Below are 16,308 nucleotides of genomic sequence, written 5' to 3'. Positions count from 1 at the left end.
TGGAAATCAGTAGGTGTTAGTCGTCAAATATTTTTGAGGATCTGGTCCTCAAGCAATTGCTTTCTGTTAATATGTGACTGTGTTAAATTAATTTTTACTGGAAAGCAAGACTTAAATTACTTGCTTATGCAAATAAAGCAGGAATTTCCAGTGACCCTAAATGAACCCATTTATGGTCCTGTCAGCTTCTGTTCAAATTTTCTGACAATTGCATTTAGTCTGGTACCTAGAGCTCAAAACAAGGGATTAGTATTTTATCTGTGTGCTGTCATCTCTCATTGAATGCATGGAAAGTTTCCTTGCATATCCCTTGCACATTTCCATTTCCCTGCACATTATATCTCTAGGTACATTCAGTGTTTTGAACTACCCCTGGTTGCAGAGCTACCATGTTCATGGTGTTAAAAAAGAAAACTTTCTTTTCCTTCAGTTAATGACATGCAGTCCTTACATTCCCCCATGAAACAGAATAGTAAAGTGTGTGAATAAATAATGCTTGAGCTAGAACAGATCCATTTAGATTAGAGTGTTGGTATGATCCTGGCCATAATACCCAGAAGAAAACACTGAAGTCAAATTGTTTTCTGATTGATAAGATCAAAGTGCTATCATGTACCAAGTCATCAGCCTAAGAGATATGTTTCATCTGCAGTTTTAACTTTAGCTTTTTCTTTTCCCTGATTCCTACTGGAGAATATGGTTATGTATTTCCATTCACTGCTGAGAGCAGGACCTAGAGGAAATCTTTGTTGTTATGTATTTCTCGATGTGAGAATTTCAAGATGTCTTCCTTGTTATTTGCACTGTGGTGCAGTCCACAGGCACCCCAGCACTAGGTGCTGTATGCACACAGGCAGTAGAGGTGACACAGTAATTGAATAAAGTGAAGAAAACGTGAAAGAGTTTTCTCGCTACTTCTATATTGCATCTTGAGTCTCGCATTGTAATCCTGAATTGTTTTGATAAGTGGATCTTAACCAAACTCTCTACATTAAAAATCTCAGCACTCTGTATGAGATCTCCGAATGAGTTGGGACAGCCCAACATCTAAACAGCCTGACTCAACATAGGGATAATACCTCGAGTCCTAGGAGCTGCAGAGACAGAGTCCAGATAGCCTGCCACGGCAATAGCTCCCTGCTGTTCTGTCTGTCAAAAGGCTTGCTTGCTGCTGGGGTAAGCTAGAGTGATTTGAAGGCTGTGCTAATTTATGCACTATTTTCTTTAGGAATGTTATGAGCTTTTGTTAGCAGAGAGAGCATGGCTAAAATACGTCCTAGTCAAACATCTAACCATGACTCTAAGTGCTTAGAGATTAAGTAATTGCTAAGGTCCATATAATGGCCTTCCAACAAGCTGTAATAGCCCAGCCATATGTAGCAGAGAAGGAGCAAGACAGTTGTTGGTTTTCCTTAGCTCCTCTGAGGCTGTAGCAAAACCAGCCATTGAGGGCATAAATACTGCAAACAATAGCCAGGGTATCTCTTACATTGTGCTTCATATTTGAATTAATTGTATAGAAGTAACCCAACCGGAATCATTAGTCTGACGTGCAAGGTTCTGTACCCACTCAGCTGCAGAGAAAGGAAACTACAATCCCAAAGCTTTGTAGTTTTTATAATGTTTAACAGAGAAGCCCTGAGAGACAAAGGTGGAAGAGAAGGAATGTAGTGCAAATCTTGTGAGAGGAGTGTCACATTTGCCTGCCTTTGGTACAGCATAGATTCAAGAGGAAAGCCTCACTTTTGGTAACAAAATCGTCCTCCAGACTTGCTATATGACACTGGTTGTGGTAGTGTTTCTAGGACTGCAGCTACCGTGGCAAATAATTGCTCCCCAACCCAGTAGCGTGGGCCACTTGTTCCTTGCACCATGTCATCCCTTATCATGCCCCCCAGAGGCAGCTGGAGGGTAGAGCTCTGAAACGCAAATTGGACTGACAGCTGTCTCGGCTCTTGCTGCAAAAGATGAATAATACATACAGCACATTTAAATGCAGTGTAACAAAGTGCTTCGAGGGAGAAACCCTTCGGTTGTGAACCCTTACTGCATGGGAGGAACATCCTTATTCTGCCACTGGAGAGAAACACTGAACTGAGGGGCTGAACTCATACCTCCATACCAGTATGGCCTGGGATGCAGCATTTTCATCTCTCTGCAGCTGTGGTGCACACAAGACTGCAGGGTCCATTCTGGGGCACAGGCAGCCTCAGAGTCCTGCTCTTGGCATTTAGGCTGAAGCTGGAAATCCTCCTCCACCTCTGTAGCAGATAAAGGTGTTACAAACACTGCCCATTTTAAGCAGTTCCTGCCTGATGCCACCTCTGGTGAGTGGATGAGACAAGACTGTAGAGAAATGGCAGCTGTGTGCAGTATTTGCACCATGTTTCACACAAAAATAGCTCTTTTCCCTGCTTTCCACACCTGCCTAGTCCTACCCAGGGAGTATGAGATTCAAAAGAGCATTGTCCTCTCCTTCATGCTCCTCTGCAGCTCTGTTGCACTGGTTTCTTCACATTCTTCTGTGGCCTGATGAGTGAGGCAAAGCTGTTTGCTCTAAGGTGTGATTCTCTAACTAGCTGCACCAATGTCTGTCTCTGGAAAGCATTTCCTCAAGAGATCAGAAGAAAGGTGCAACTGAATCCTTCTTCAGACCCTGTTGTACCACCACAGGACTGGAGAGACAAACCGCTGAGCCACTGATTTCTAGAAGAAAACTTGGAGGAGCCATTCATGGGGTAGGTTTCCTCCTGCTGCTGTGTTGACTTGTATAGATAGAAGTGTTTTCCACTGCAGATGAACTTTCAGGAGAATCATCTGGTTAATTATTTACATTCCATTAGTGACTGGAGTCCCTGACACTCTTAACTGTCACTGGATGAAAGACAACTTGTATCCAAAATTATTTGCAGTTTAGGGAGGAAATTTTCAAAGCTACAGAAAGCAGTTTCTATTTGATGCTTTGACTTTGAAAAACATATCCCTAATGGACAAGAGAGAAGGCCTTCCTGTGTTCAGAGATTTGTTTCTTGAAGTCTTAAAACACATCAGTCTAGTTATTAATATCCATTGCCCATTTAGCTAAGCCCAAAGCAAAGTCAGAGCCAGCGTGCCCACCTAACCTTGGATCTGGCCACAAAGGAAAGCTCCACAGTTAGGCTGCCAACAGCACCACATCAGAAAGGCTGACACAATCATGCACATTGACTCATTCTTCATTGCTGGATTTTTTTTTTTTCTCACATCTTCATGCCACCTTGACCTGAAAAGGTAGATACTGGGGAGAGTGTGGTCAGCTGCTCATAGACAAGCAACTGTATTGCATTGCCTGCTGCTGTGGGGCTTCCTCTCATTTCACGAGGGTACCCGAAGAGAGACATCAGCTGGCTTACATGTTTTTCTGTAAAAGAGAAACTATTTCTTTTTGTTTGTTTGTTTGTTTGTTTATTTTTAAAGTTGTCTCATCCTTTTAATAAATAACAAAAGCCTTCCTTTTTTACAGGAAGATTTCAGGATAAACAAGGGGGATAAACACTTGAGACTTGCTGCTGAAACTCCTCAAATACTCAGTGGATGTTATGATATTGGATGAATATGTTCAGCAGCTTTTAAAGAGAATGAAATTATGATCCCTCCACATTGTTTTGTTTTCCTGTTAATATAAATATTTTTGTTAATTAAAATAAATTGTTATTTTCCCTGTAATTGTTACAATTTGCTCCCCAAATTACAAGGAATGTTCTGATTTCAGGGAGAGGAAATTTACCTTCAGTTCTTAGTTTTACTTGAACTTGTCCTTCATCTATGTAACACTTCCCTTAATTATCCTTTTTAATTGAGATGATAATACTGAAGGCAGCCAACATTATTTTGTTGACTTGTTTGAACAAGATTCTAAAAACAGATTATTGCATTGGCTTACTTTCGAAATTCTGATTTCCATATCATCTGTAGCAAGATACTAAGGTGCATTTTTTTATCAAAACTACTCACACACACACACACACACACACACACATAAAAAGAAAAAAAAAGGCTCGACTCCTTGAGAAACAAACAGAAAACAAGGAGAAATCAGATGACAAGTATTTGTAGCTCTGGAACTGGATTCTATTTTCAGATCTTTTTTTTCCTCAGTATTCATGAAAAATCATGCACAAATGAAATGATCAAGAAGCTAGGACTTGAGCACCTAGGGAAAGAATAATAATAATAATAAAAAAAAAACCTCTTTTGTCTCCATTTTCCTTTTTACTAGATGATGCCTGAAAGAACATTAACATCACGTCTACAAAGAGTCTTCACCAGCTATCTACAGGCACCTGCTGGTGGGATTAACTGGATGCTAGCTAGCCTTTGATTTTGGCATCTTTGAATATTTGAGTGCTTTTCCAATGGACAGAAAAGTGTACAACTAAAAGAAGACTTTTAGAAGCATACAGAGGACCCTTTGTGTGAATTCTAATCATATTTTCAAAGAACTTAAAAGGCTTTCTTCTTCTTGAAGGCCAGATGAATTTAAAATATTTGTTACAAGCCTGGGCTTGAGAGACCATCACAATTGTCAAGGCCTATTGTCATACAGAATTTGGCAACAAGTCTGCAAGATGAAAGCATTTACCTTGCAAGCATTGTCTCTCACTGATTAACTTATTTACAACCTTATCATGATTGCTTGAACCCAGGATGGGAAAAATATAGGAATAAACTCCACTGCTCAGCTGTTGCATGGTCTGCATATATATGCCTCTGCAGAAAGAAAGGAAGTGGACTCCAGGGAAAGAGACTGTCCTGGGGCTTACCTTTCCCTCCTGTAATCCACAGCAATCCCTTTCCTCATTATCTCACCAGGTCTTGCTCTGATGTGATTGCCTGGGATGGCAGAGAACCTGATGCAGTGGTTGATGTGCTCTCTTCCTATCCTATACCCCTAGGATGTTTTCCCCAGCCTTCTTTGGAACGGGCATCCTAGCTGAAAAATTCCCAGCTGAGAGTGGGGTGAAAGGGAATGGTCACATGTGATGAGGACAGATCATTTTGTAGCAGAATTGCATTTCCTATCTGAATCTTTCCAGCATTTCTCCAGGCCTTCCCTGCTGTGTTGACAGACAGCTTTTGGAAGGACCAGTGCCATTTTAGATAACCACTAACGTGAAGCAAATTCTCAGCTAAGGTAAGGCGGCGAAGGTAGTGAACCATGGAGAACAACACTGCGTCTAACCAAGAAAGTGTAGGAGTGCAGCTGAAATGGTTCCTGGGAGAGCTTCTGTAGCCAGGAAGACTTAGAGGTGCAATCCCTGATAGGTACTGTCTGGAGCTCAATGTGCCGTGCCCACCCACCACAAATCACATCAGATAACACATTATGTCATTAATTTCTCACACTGCTGCAGTGTCCACAACAAAGCTGTTCTCAAAGGCTTCTACATGGAAAACTCCTCCCTTGTCTTTCAAACTGACCCCATTAGTTGCCACATTAATTGCTGAGGTACAGTAGATTACCTGCTGAGACAGCAACTCTGAGGACTGTAAGGAAAAACCCTCTCCATATATGTTGAAAATACTTTGCTGTTGAAGTATTCAACAAGTATGAATCACTTCACTAAAAATGGGTCACTGAGTGCTGAGTTTTTAGTACCAGATACCTTATTTTTTTAAAAAATTAAGTATCATTTGAGAAAACAAATTAAACCCCCAAATAAACCATCAAATAATTTTCTTAAAAATATTACTATTTTATTGATAAATCAGAAACTGTATTTTGTTTTGTTTGGTTTTAAGAAAATTTTTCCCCTTCTTCTTTTCCTAAAACAGCAACTCAAAGCCTTTTAGAAAACACAGAAAAAATAAATAAATAAAAATAAAAACCCAATTCCTTTATCAGAAAATTTTACTGATAAAAATTGCCAGACAGTCTCCTCTTATGAAACTTGCTCAATACTAAAACACTAGCTACACATTGTGTAGATTTTTGAAATAAACAATGTAATATCAACACTATTGATAATATGCATAATTACTATTAATAATATGAAGGTTCCTCCAATGAGAAAAACAAAACAAAAATAAATAAATAAATAAATAAAACACCACCCAAAACAATAAATCTATGTGAACGCTAAGGACAATTGTTAGCAATTATTTCTTGTTGTTGCTTTTTGATTAAAGTTCTTATTAGTTGCAAATGTGGTCGTGATTATTATATTAACCTGCAGACATATCAATTACCAGGTTACAAACCTGCTGGTTACTACTGGAATGAAACTGGTAGAGAATCCCATTCTTAATTAAATTCACTAGCATGTTTCCTTAGCCTGAAGATTAATAAGTAGATCTTATTTTTAAAATCCCTTTCAGCCAAATAAGCACTTAAATAATTTCAAATTAAATACCTTAGTCAGGATTTAAAATTACTCAGCCTTCTCAGGGAATTGCATTTAAACATTATTTTAATATCATCAGGGAAATGCTTTTTATCCTTACAGCTGTAGAGAAAAAAAAAAAAAGTAAATAAAACATCCTCTTAAATAGGATTTTAATTTATTTTTCTAAAAGTGAATGCAGTACTTGGCCACCTCAGAAACTAACATCCTTCATTTACCCGCAGACTGTAAGCACTAAACCTTGTTCACATCATTAGGACAATGTACCTAGGTCATAATTGACAATGTCTATATTTTTACTATTCACAAATGCTCCGTCACTGCTGAGAGGCCAGACTGGCATTATCTCTTTTAATGAACAGTAAATAATTCAAATAATTATTTTTAGGAGAGTGGGAACAACACTGTACACTGATATGAGAGAATTTCTGCCATTTTTTTTTCTCATTTTTTTTTTCTTTCAGTTTTTAGTTTAGTTATAAATATTTTATTTTCACCAGAATGAAATCTCTGTTTCTCCTCACCAAGCTTTTTTATTCACCAGAGCAGGACAACAGCAAAAAAACCTTTCTATCTCTGTTGCTGAAATGGTTATAGCAGCCAGCAGTGTTTGTTACAGAGAGCTCAGGAGACCTCACAAAAGTCCAGCCATGCTACCCTTTTTGCTTTAAAGTGTAGCAAAGAGAGTTTATCTCTCAATCTAAGATCTTTCTCCAGAATAATGTACCATAGCAGGGATCTTCTGAAACTCAGTACTGCACATGCAGACTTTCATAGGGAACCCAAGCTCATCCTCATTTCAGACATTTGTCGACCAGGGCAGCTAGGGCATGAGCTTTTGGAGGTAGCTCATTTCTCAGCCTTCTCCTGCTTCCAGCCAGCAAAGACACAGCGAAGATGGAATGATTAAGACTTGAAGTCTAACAAAACACAAACCAGAAATTTTCAGTCCAGTTCCTGCTTTGAGCTTAGTGGTGTCTGACTGAGCTGGAAAATTTCCTTTAGAAAGACATGTATGCTTAGTTAAAGCGCTCATATCCTTTTTGGCAAGACGAGTCACTTTCAGAAGAATGTGAATTATTCTAGAAAATAAAAAGTATTCTACAGGGTTCTGTGGAGCTTTCTCATGAGAGAAATATCATTCAATAACCAGATTAATGAACAAGAACACAGCTCTCCCCTTTTTTCTACAGCTGCAGCTATGTAGGAAAGATGTCTCCCTGGAGGGGGTCTGGAAGCCACCAAGACTTATCTGAGTTTGAACACAAAAGCTAATGGCATAACATTTTTTAGCATTTAGTATAATGACAGGTGGAAAAAAGACCAGTGGAAGAGCAATTTGGAAGCTACACTTTAGGTATTCACATCCAGAAGGAACCTGTCAACGTGAATTTACCTGCTTCTAGGGTTGGGCTTTTAAAAAATGTCCTGGATTTGTCAAAAAAATAAAATAAAAAATTAAGATATAGGCTGGAAAGACATTTTTATAGGCTTATGAGGGCCATTTGCCTGCTCTTTGAGCAACGTCATGTAATCCCTTGTGAGCAGGGTATTGGGAAGGAAAAGGCTACAATAATAACTGCAAATTCTGCATCCTCAGGCAGACTGCCTACTGATAAGTCGTTCCACAAGTTACCCAAAGAAATCATCCCTTCTGGGAAACACCGGTGGACTAAGCAGTTTGAGAAAAGCACTGCTTAAGTAACAGGATCTGAGCACTGGTGGTCCTATTTATACTTCTGTGGTGGCTTTTCAACATGTTTTCATGCCTGCAAAGTATTGGCTCACCAGATTGGTTTAGTTCAGCTCTCAGCCTGAAGCTCATCAATGTTTTCTAATATTTAAATGATGCTTTACTTCAGCCTCTTTTTTTTTTTTTTTTTTTTTTTTACATCTCTCCTTCTTCCCTCCTGCCCCCCGCCCTCATCATTAGAATACATGAAATGTAGATGAAAAGCCACAGTTGTTGCTGTGTGGAGATATCAAAGCTCTGAGCCCCCTCTGCTATACGGGAGGCTAAACAGTGCTTTTGTGTATCACAGTGCATGTGTTGGCTCTACAGGGGTTTATCTCTAAACATATACTTATTTGGCTATCTTTGAACAACTCTGAGGGTGAAACACTTTTCATGATATATACTATGCTCTTCTAGATCAGATTTACTTTTTTTTTTTTTTTTTTTTTTTAAGTCCTTTAATCAAGTCATCAGGAAGAAAATTCAGGAAGTCTAAAAGAGAGAATACAGGATGGCTCTTCTGTGAAATGAGAACTAACCTCACCCTGCCAAATTTCCAGCACACTAGGCCTCTGCCCTTGCTTTGGAGGAAGCTGAGATGGGTGGCGGCGACGTGCAGACAAACAAGAAACCTCCAGGGTGATAGTGCTTTAATCACTTCAGTGAGTAAGAAAAATCAAGCTGTGGTAAGTTATCATGTAAAAGCTCATGAATAAAAACTAGTGAAGCAAAACTTGCTACACAAGAAGATGTTGTTCCTTTCTACAAGTCCTTTCAAACTTAATGCCAGGGGTTTTAACGGAGTTTGTATACAATTATACTATTTAGTCACAACAACAGGAAGTGAGAGCATCTGCTAATTATAGCCTGGGTGTTAATGAAACCTTTGGCCTAACTCAGGAGTGCTTTAATTAGTCTGATCTCAGATCTGCATTTGTATTTTTGGTACAGGTAGTTGATCCTTCTCCATCACTGCATCTGGCATGATACACTATGGCACAGCCATAGGGCCTAATCCTCATCCTAGTGGCTGCAGCAAACATGTAGTATTAAAAAACAAGCATGACATCAACAGGAACAGGACCCAGGGCTGGGATGAAGCAAAAAAACTTGTGAAAATCCTGTCTCTGTGGCAGTCATTGGGAGATTGCCAGGACTGTGCTCCTATTCATCATCCATATCATCATTCAGAGGACATCTAATGACAGCTCATACTGGATATTTTAGCTGTCCACACATTGCAATTGACCTAGAAAAGGTCAATTGATGTCCTACTGAAATCAGCAGGAACTGATTAAACATGCAGTGATTGTGGTGATCAGTATGGGTGGGAGAAACCAATGTCATTCCACTGACAGCTTCAGTGAAAAACTGATAATTTTCACCAGAAATCATCTGAATGTTTGTGAAGTCAGCTGGAGTTTACTTTCAACTGCCATTATCTTCAGTGAGCTTCTAATCAGAGTACACATCTTGATAAGAAAAAAAATTAGTGTTTATTCTTCAGACATGGAAAAAATTATATTGTAAATTCATCTTGTTTCACTTAAGCAGATGTATTTCCCTACTACCACTGCCCTTCCCTTTATTTGTTCTCATGTTCTTCATTATCAGAATGCCAAAGTAATAAAATTCTCTCTCTTTCTCTCTGTAAAAATATTAAAAAAAAAAAAAACTTAAAAATTAACAAAGGTAGAGATTAAAAAAAAAAATAATCCACAGCAAAGTAGGACAAAGAGCATAGCTTAATCACACAAAATATGTTATCAGAAGAGTTTAAACACTACCTTAATGGTTGCAACAGACAATTTCAGCAATAGCATGAGAAAAATATTAAATGGTCTCTTGCATTGTGTTTGCAAGTTTGCATGTGAGGCGAAAGAGAAAATAATACAATGAAATGCCCTAATATTCCTTCTTTAGATGAATACTTCCAGAATACTTGGAGTGATTAATATAACCAAGAGATGGCAGCAGTTCATGCACTATTCATTTACCTTATTTAGTTTGCAATATGATTTTCTTTATGTAAGTTGCAAATACATTAAGTTGCATTTAGCTTATGATGCGAATTGATTTCACTATTATTGAAGGAAAGGGAGGGGCAGAAACAGAAAGAAAAGGAGAAGCAGTTTGATGAAGGGATTTGGAAATTTGTTTTTAGGCATGCATCCAAGGACTCCTTGGGGAAAAAAAAAAAAAAAAAAAAAAAAAAAAAAGTTTGCCATATAAAAAAAAAAAAAAAGTTTGCCATATAAAAAGAACTAAAAAGCAATTCCAATTGAAAATCTCTTATGAGTGTACATAATGTACATCTGCACTATGGAGTGGAACACACAAAGAGGTTTAATTTGCTGTGATCTGCTATGGTTCTGAAAGGCTCATGTTTAATCACAAATATGCATCCAAAAAGAGCCCCCACACCGAATCACTGATTTTGATTCCCTCATACAAATCCAAAGGCATCATTTTCTTCATGATCACATCTTGAATGGGTTAGGCACTTCCCAGTGGCTTCCATCTGTTTTACCAATGAAAATGTGATGTCTGTAAAATCTACCAACTTTTTGGATAAGCAATAGACTTAAAAAAAAAAAAAAAGAAAAGCTGAAGTGTCCTCATTTGTGAGGGTGGATTACTTCAAAGAGAATGTGGAGTGGGTAAGGCATTGCTACAACAGTCAAAAGAAAATACTGCAATTATCAGGCACATATTATAAAGGACTGAGCAGAGGGACACTTCATCTCTAACTACTTCAAGGAGGAAAATTTTGCATTAAGAAACTGATTTATATACTTGGGAAAAGATGATTGCATCAGTAGAAAACTTAGATCATAGGTCAGTAGATCAGACAAATACAGAAAATCATAAACTTGATTATCTGAAAGGTAGATAGCAAGATAAACATACACACACACAAATAAAAATAAAAATAAAAATAAAAATAAAAATAAAAACACATAAGTTATCATTATTATATTAAATGCCTTTTCATTATGATCAGTCTAGTAGTCTACCATCACTGTCTTTCACAGCAGCAACAAACTGCTTTGCTCCCTTCACTGCATCACTGACAAAAGAACAGTCATGACAAAATCCAGAATGCAGAAATTCCATCTAAAGTGGCTTTTGGTACAGTTTAACTGCAGATCGCAGCCCAGAGGGCTTCTTGCTATGTATTGCCTGAGCACCTCTGAGCTTACAGGCTGTTCCCCTGGGCAACCAGAAAAAAAAGTCCTTTGTATGTGCATGTGTTTAAGCACTGCATATGTACAGGAGCACTTTCATTTGGCCCATAGATATTGCTAGTATGGTTCAGACTGAAGCAGAGTCACTTAGTGCTGCCTAAATGCTGCCAAAGTTGCTGAGAAAGATGCTGATCCAGGGAGAGAAGTCTGAGAAAGTCTTGAAAATGCTAATACAAACATCAGACCAACTCCTTTGAGTACTGTCTACGCTTTGTGTAATATTTTGCTGATTAGTGCATGCATGAAGGATGTTTTTTTCCAGTTCCTCTGCTGCTTTATAATTTCCTTAGATAGGGATGAAAATGTCAAAATTCCCCATGCCTTCGCGGTGTGTGTCATGTCCTGTCCTTCACAGTCATGTTTGCTCTTATTTACTGCCACCATGAATTTTGCACTTCAGGGTGCAGAGTGGTCCTGTTTCAGAAGGAAGAGAGTAGTACATATCCCATTTCCAGAATGCTCCAGGTCATAATTCAGGTTCAAGATTTTTCATCTTTTTAGGCCAGAGACCAAATTGCTCATCTTCAGGCTAATCACTTTGAAATCAGATGTAATTCAAAAGAAAGAATGCTATGAATGTAGATTTCTCTCTAAAAATCTTAAGTAGTGCCTTCTGCTTATTACTGGTTATTTCTAAGTGGATGTTCATTCAGCATAAAGACCATTCCTGACTGCTTTTCAGAAATGACTCTTTCTGCCACTCACGCATTTACTGCCAAAACAAGCTAATGCAGGCAGTGTAAACTTTTGCCCTAAAGCTAGGTGGCAAAATGATACAGTTAAATAGTTTCAAGGACTTCATTCACTTGATCTTATAAAATGTCATGGCATGACATGACACATTTCTTCACTTGCAACTAAATAAAGCATTAAAACATGGTGATTCTAATTATAGTATATTTATATAGAGAGAGTACATTTCTCAAACAAACTCCAATGCTGTTTGAAATTTTTAAAAAATATCAACATGTAAAAATTTATATCATGAATTAATGTGCATTAAAAAAAAAATGGTGCCAAATTAGCACTTCAAAATTAATTTTATGAGCAAGGTTCAGCCAAAGCTCTTGAGAAACTTTTGGGTCATCATGAAATTCCTTCATAAGTAATGTGATATTCATGGATGCTCATTTACAGGCAATAGCTATTGTCAAGCTGCAGTTATTTTCAAAATGATTGTAGGGTATAAATTCTTAATTTATTAGAGAGATCCTATTCACATTTTTTTTTCCATCTTCCACTGCTTTGATTTTATGTCAGTATAATGCCAGTGATTCTGGTGGAGTCAGAAGCGTGTAAAACTGTAGCATTATCTTGTTGGAAGGAGATTGAAAATGATTCCCCAGATAAAGTTTCAAATCAAACACAAAAGGTTATCTAATTAGAATATGAAAAAGATAACCCGAACCAACATTCATAAACCATATTAACATAATCTATGTGAGGAGTGGTGCATTGTGGGTAAATCATTTAAAATGGTTCCCTGTAGATTGATTAAAATGTATGGTAAGGCCTTAGCACATGAACTTGGACCCATTTCTTTCTCCTACCCAGGCCAAACACCTCCCCTTTCTGCTTTTAGTCTCCAAGTGTGCAATTTCAACAGGAAGGAAAAACAGTGCCTCACTCTCTTTCAAGGATCTTAATGGTCAAGAAGTTTTTTTAGAATAGGAGGGGATGTAGGCTCCTCTCAGCAAATCTCAGCAAAGGAAGAATGTGAATCTGAGCTCGTCAAGCCAAGGATGGCTTCATACTACGTCTGTAGTACCAAGAGTATAGTGGGCCAAAAATCTGTAGCTTTTATTGATATCCCTAGTACCATAAGAGATTGAGAGAAGACTTAGCATACTAAGACTCACACACTTTCTGGCTATATTGCTGGCCTTAGCTCACAGAGAGTCTGACAATACCTTTATCATACTTGTACAGAGTCCTTAAAAAGAGCTTAGTCCATATGCCAGAGGTATCTCATGGACCTTCATTGCAGCAATAAACCTTCTAGAAACAGCATCTAAAGTTTCTGAGATATCCATTGGAGGACTGAATAGTACCATCTTAAAATCTTCTCAGTCCCTCCAGATGGTGAAAGGACGCTGAGAAAGTCTGGGAATGAGAGGATTTAACTGATTTTATAGACTGAAGTATTCTGAGAAGAATTTATGTAATAAGTACAACGCATGACTATAACAGTAGAATAAAAGTGGAGATAATATGAAAAAACAAATGTCAGGGAAAGGTGCAAATCTTTCTATACAGTCAGATCTATGTTAGTGTCAGCAATGTAGGAAGTCAGTGGGTGTCTGATTATCATCTCCTGGAGACAGAAAAAATTGCCATTGTAACATTTTTTTAAAAAATCAGATTAAGTTAAAAAAAAAAAAATTGAATATATATATATAGAAGCTTTGTTTGCTTTGTTGTTGTTGTTGTTTTCTTTCCACCTGGCTTTCTTATACAAAAGCTCATTCATTGGCAACTTGGAATATGAACTATATATTTTGTCTTCAGCTTAAGTTCAGCTTGTGTTTCTTGGGGGGGGGGGTTGGTCCCTTTGTAAAGGCTTCTAAACAAATTCAGTATCAATTTAAACTATTAGAGGAAGTTAAATCAAAATAATTAGGATATTACAATACTTTGTGCGTTTCCAATCACTGGTTTATTGCAAATCTGGATCTTTTCCAAGGAACAATAATAGAATGAATACATTAGGATGTTTCCTTCCCCCTAATACGAAACCATTTTCTCATGAAAAGATGATTGATAACTTGCATTAAACACATAACCAGATTGATTTGCAGACTTGCTTGAGGAGGGGCTGGAAGGAAAGGAGAATAAATGTCACATTAACAGAACATTATACAGACGCGCATTCACACACACTAAGTGTATTAACCAAATAAAAAAGAAAGCAACAGAAAAGCTTCCATGGTACTTCTTCTAATTAGAAAAATATACTAAGCCTGTGCAAAGTAATTGCTAAAGATACCTTGGCATGGAGAAAGAGAGATTATTTGGAGATTCTGATTGCAAATGCTCTGAACCAGTTTGGGGAAAACAAACAAACAAACAAACAAAACACTACAGCAGGGTACAGGGGGAGATAAATGTAAGCTGATAGCAGTTTCAAGTAAGTTATTGACTCTGTTTTGCTTATGATTCCTCTACCATCCTTCTTCTCAAAGTAAGGCATGATGTCTTCAAAGCTATGTAGCCTGCTGGGACTAGTGAGCATTAATAAGCTTGTGCTCTGTAAGTCTTTGGCAGAGAGGACATGGCAACACCCACAGACCAGTTTCACAGAAAGCATCTGTCGCTGATAGTGGCTGCATTTAGAGTATTAGGGCAGACCCAAGTTTTCAGCTGTAGAGATCTTTGTTTCAATCTCTGGTGTAGTGTCCAAGACGGCAAGTGTTATGCATAGGTCCACAAACTTTTATCAGTTAGAGGGTAGGGCTGCAATCAAAGCTCAACACTGAGCAAAGTACAGGGAGCCCAAACAGCATCACTTAAAGAAATCTTTGTGTATTTCTGTGGCTCCTGAATGCCTTTCTCAGCTGCTGCAGTGTTTATTTTATTTTATTTTATTTTATTTTATTTTATTTTATTTTATTTTATTTTATTTTAATTTTATTTATTTTTATTTTATTTTATTTTATTTTATTTTATTTAGTTTAGTTTAATTTAGTTTAGTTTAGTTTAGTTTAGTTTTATTATTTATCTATTCCTGCTGGCACAGGATTTTAATTTACCATATTTTCCTATTTGGTAAATTACATTTCTTCCCCTCCCCCCCCTCCCCGAAGATAAGAATTGCCATTCTGGATCAGAACAAATGCCTTTCTATTCCAGACAGTATCCATTACATACATATTTTTAGGAAGAATATAAGAAAAAAATATTTAGCCATCTGTAGTTCATTCCTCCATCTTTCTGAAGAGAAAGCAAACAAATAGCATCCCCCTGTTCTGTTCACTTAAATGTATTTTGAGTTGCTGCTTGGGCTGTCTGGCATTCACACAGTTGCAGAATCACCCAGCATGCCTGATGTACAACCATATAGGTTCTGGGTTCCTGCTTCAAAGGTCCTTGCACCTTAACCTCTGTGTGTAACTGATGTATCCCAGCAGGAACAGAAGAGGAATGAAAAGGCTAGACATAGTTACAAACCACATATATAAGGAAGAGAATAATTTTGCTGTGGTGAATTTGAAACAAGGGCATATGTTCTTGAATCAAGTGAAAATTATGCTACAAACAAGACTCTGGTGAAAAATGCGCATTCTAATATAACCAAGGGAATTCTGAGTAAAGATCAAGATGATGCATTTCCTCAACATTTGATAATACTGCAGGAATAACATCTCCAGGATTAGTGTTTGTAATTCAGGAAGAATACTGCCAATTGGTCTGAAAAGAGGAATGGGAGAAGTACTGAAAAACATTCCCAAAAGAGAAATATTTAAAGAATTCAATCTATCTGTTTATAAACGAGATGGGGTAGCTTCATCCCAGTTCACAGGGATTTCAGTGGGGAGGAGTTCACTATTGAAAATCAACCTGATAAAGCTACAGTAAACCCAGGGATTAGAATTCAGAGTTAAACAAACAATCTGTGTGGTAAGATAAACATTCTTTAATAGGGAAAATATTAATCATTAGAATAACGTAACAAGAGCTCTCACAGCATCACTGGCATCACTGGGCAATTTTAGATTACCATTAAATGTTCATAGATTTTGTCTGGTTTTATTTCCTAAAAATCTTTTTAAAAAACTTAAGAAGAATGTAACTCAAGGAGGTTGGAACATCCACATTATACATGTAATCCCCTAGAAGCTCACAGTGGGTCCCTTCTGGCTTTTATAATGTAGAAGGTGATGACTCCTGAAATACCTAAGGAAGTTCAACTGCACCTAGCAGAGCACAACCCTATCTGTGCAAA

This window comes from Cygnus olor, chromosome 7, assembly GCF_009769625.2.
Source record: "Cygnus olor isolate bCygOlo1 chromosome 7, bCygOlo1.pri.v2, whole genome shotgun sequence".
Taxonomy (NCBI): Eukaryota; Metazoa; Chordata; class Aves; order Anseriformes; family Anatidae; genus Cygnus; species Cygnus olor.
This window is presented reverse-complemented; position numbering follows the sequence as displayed.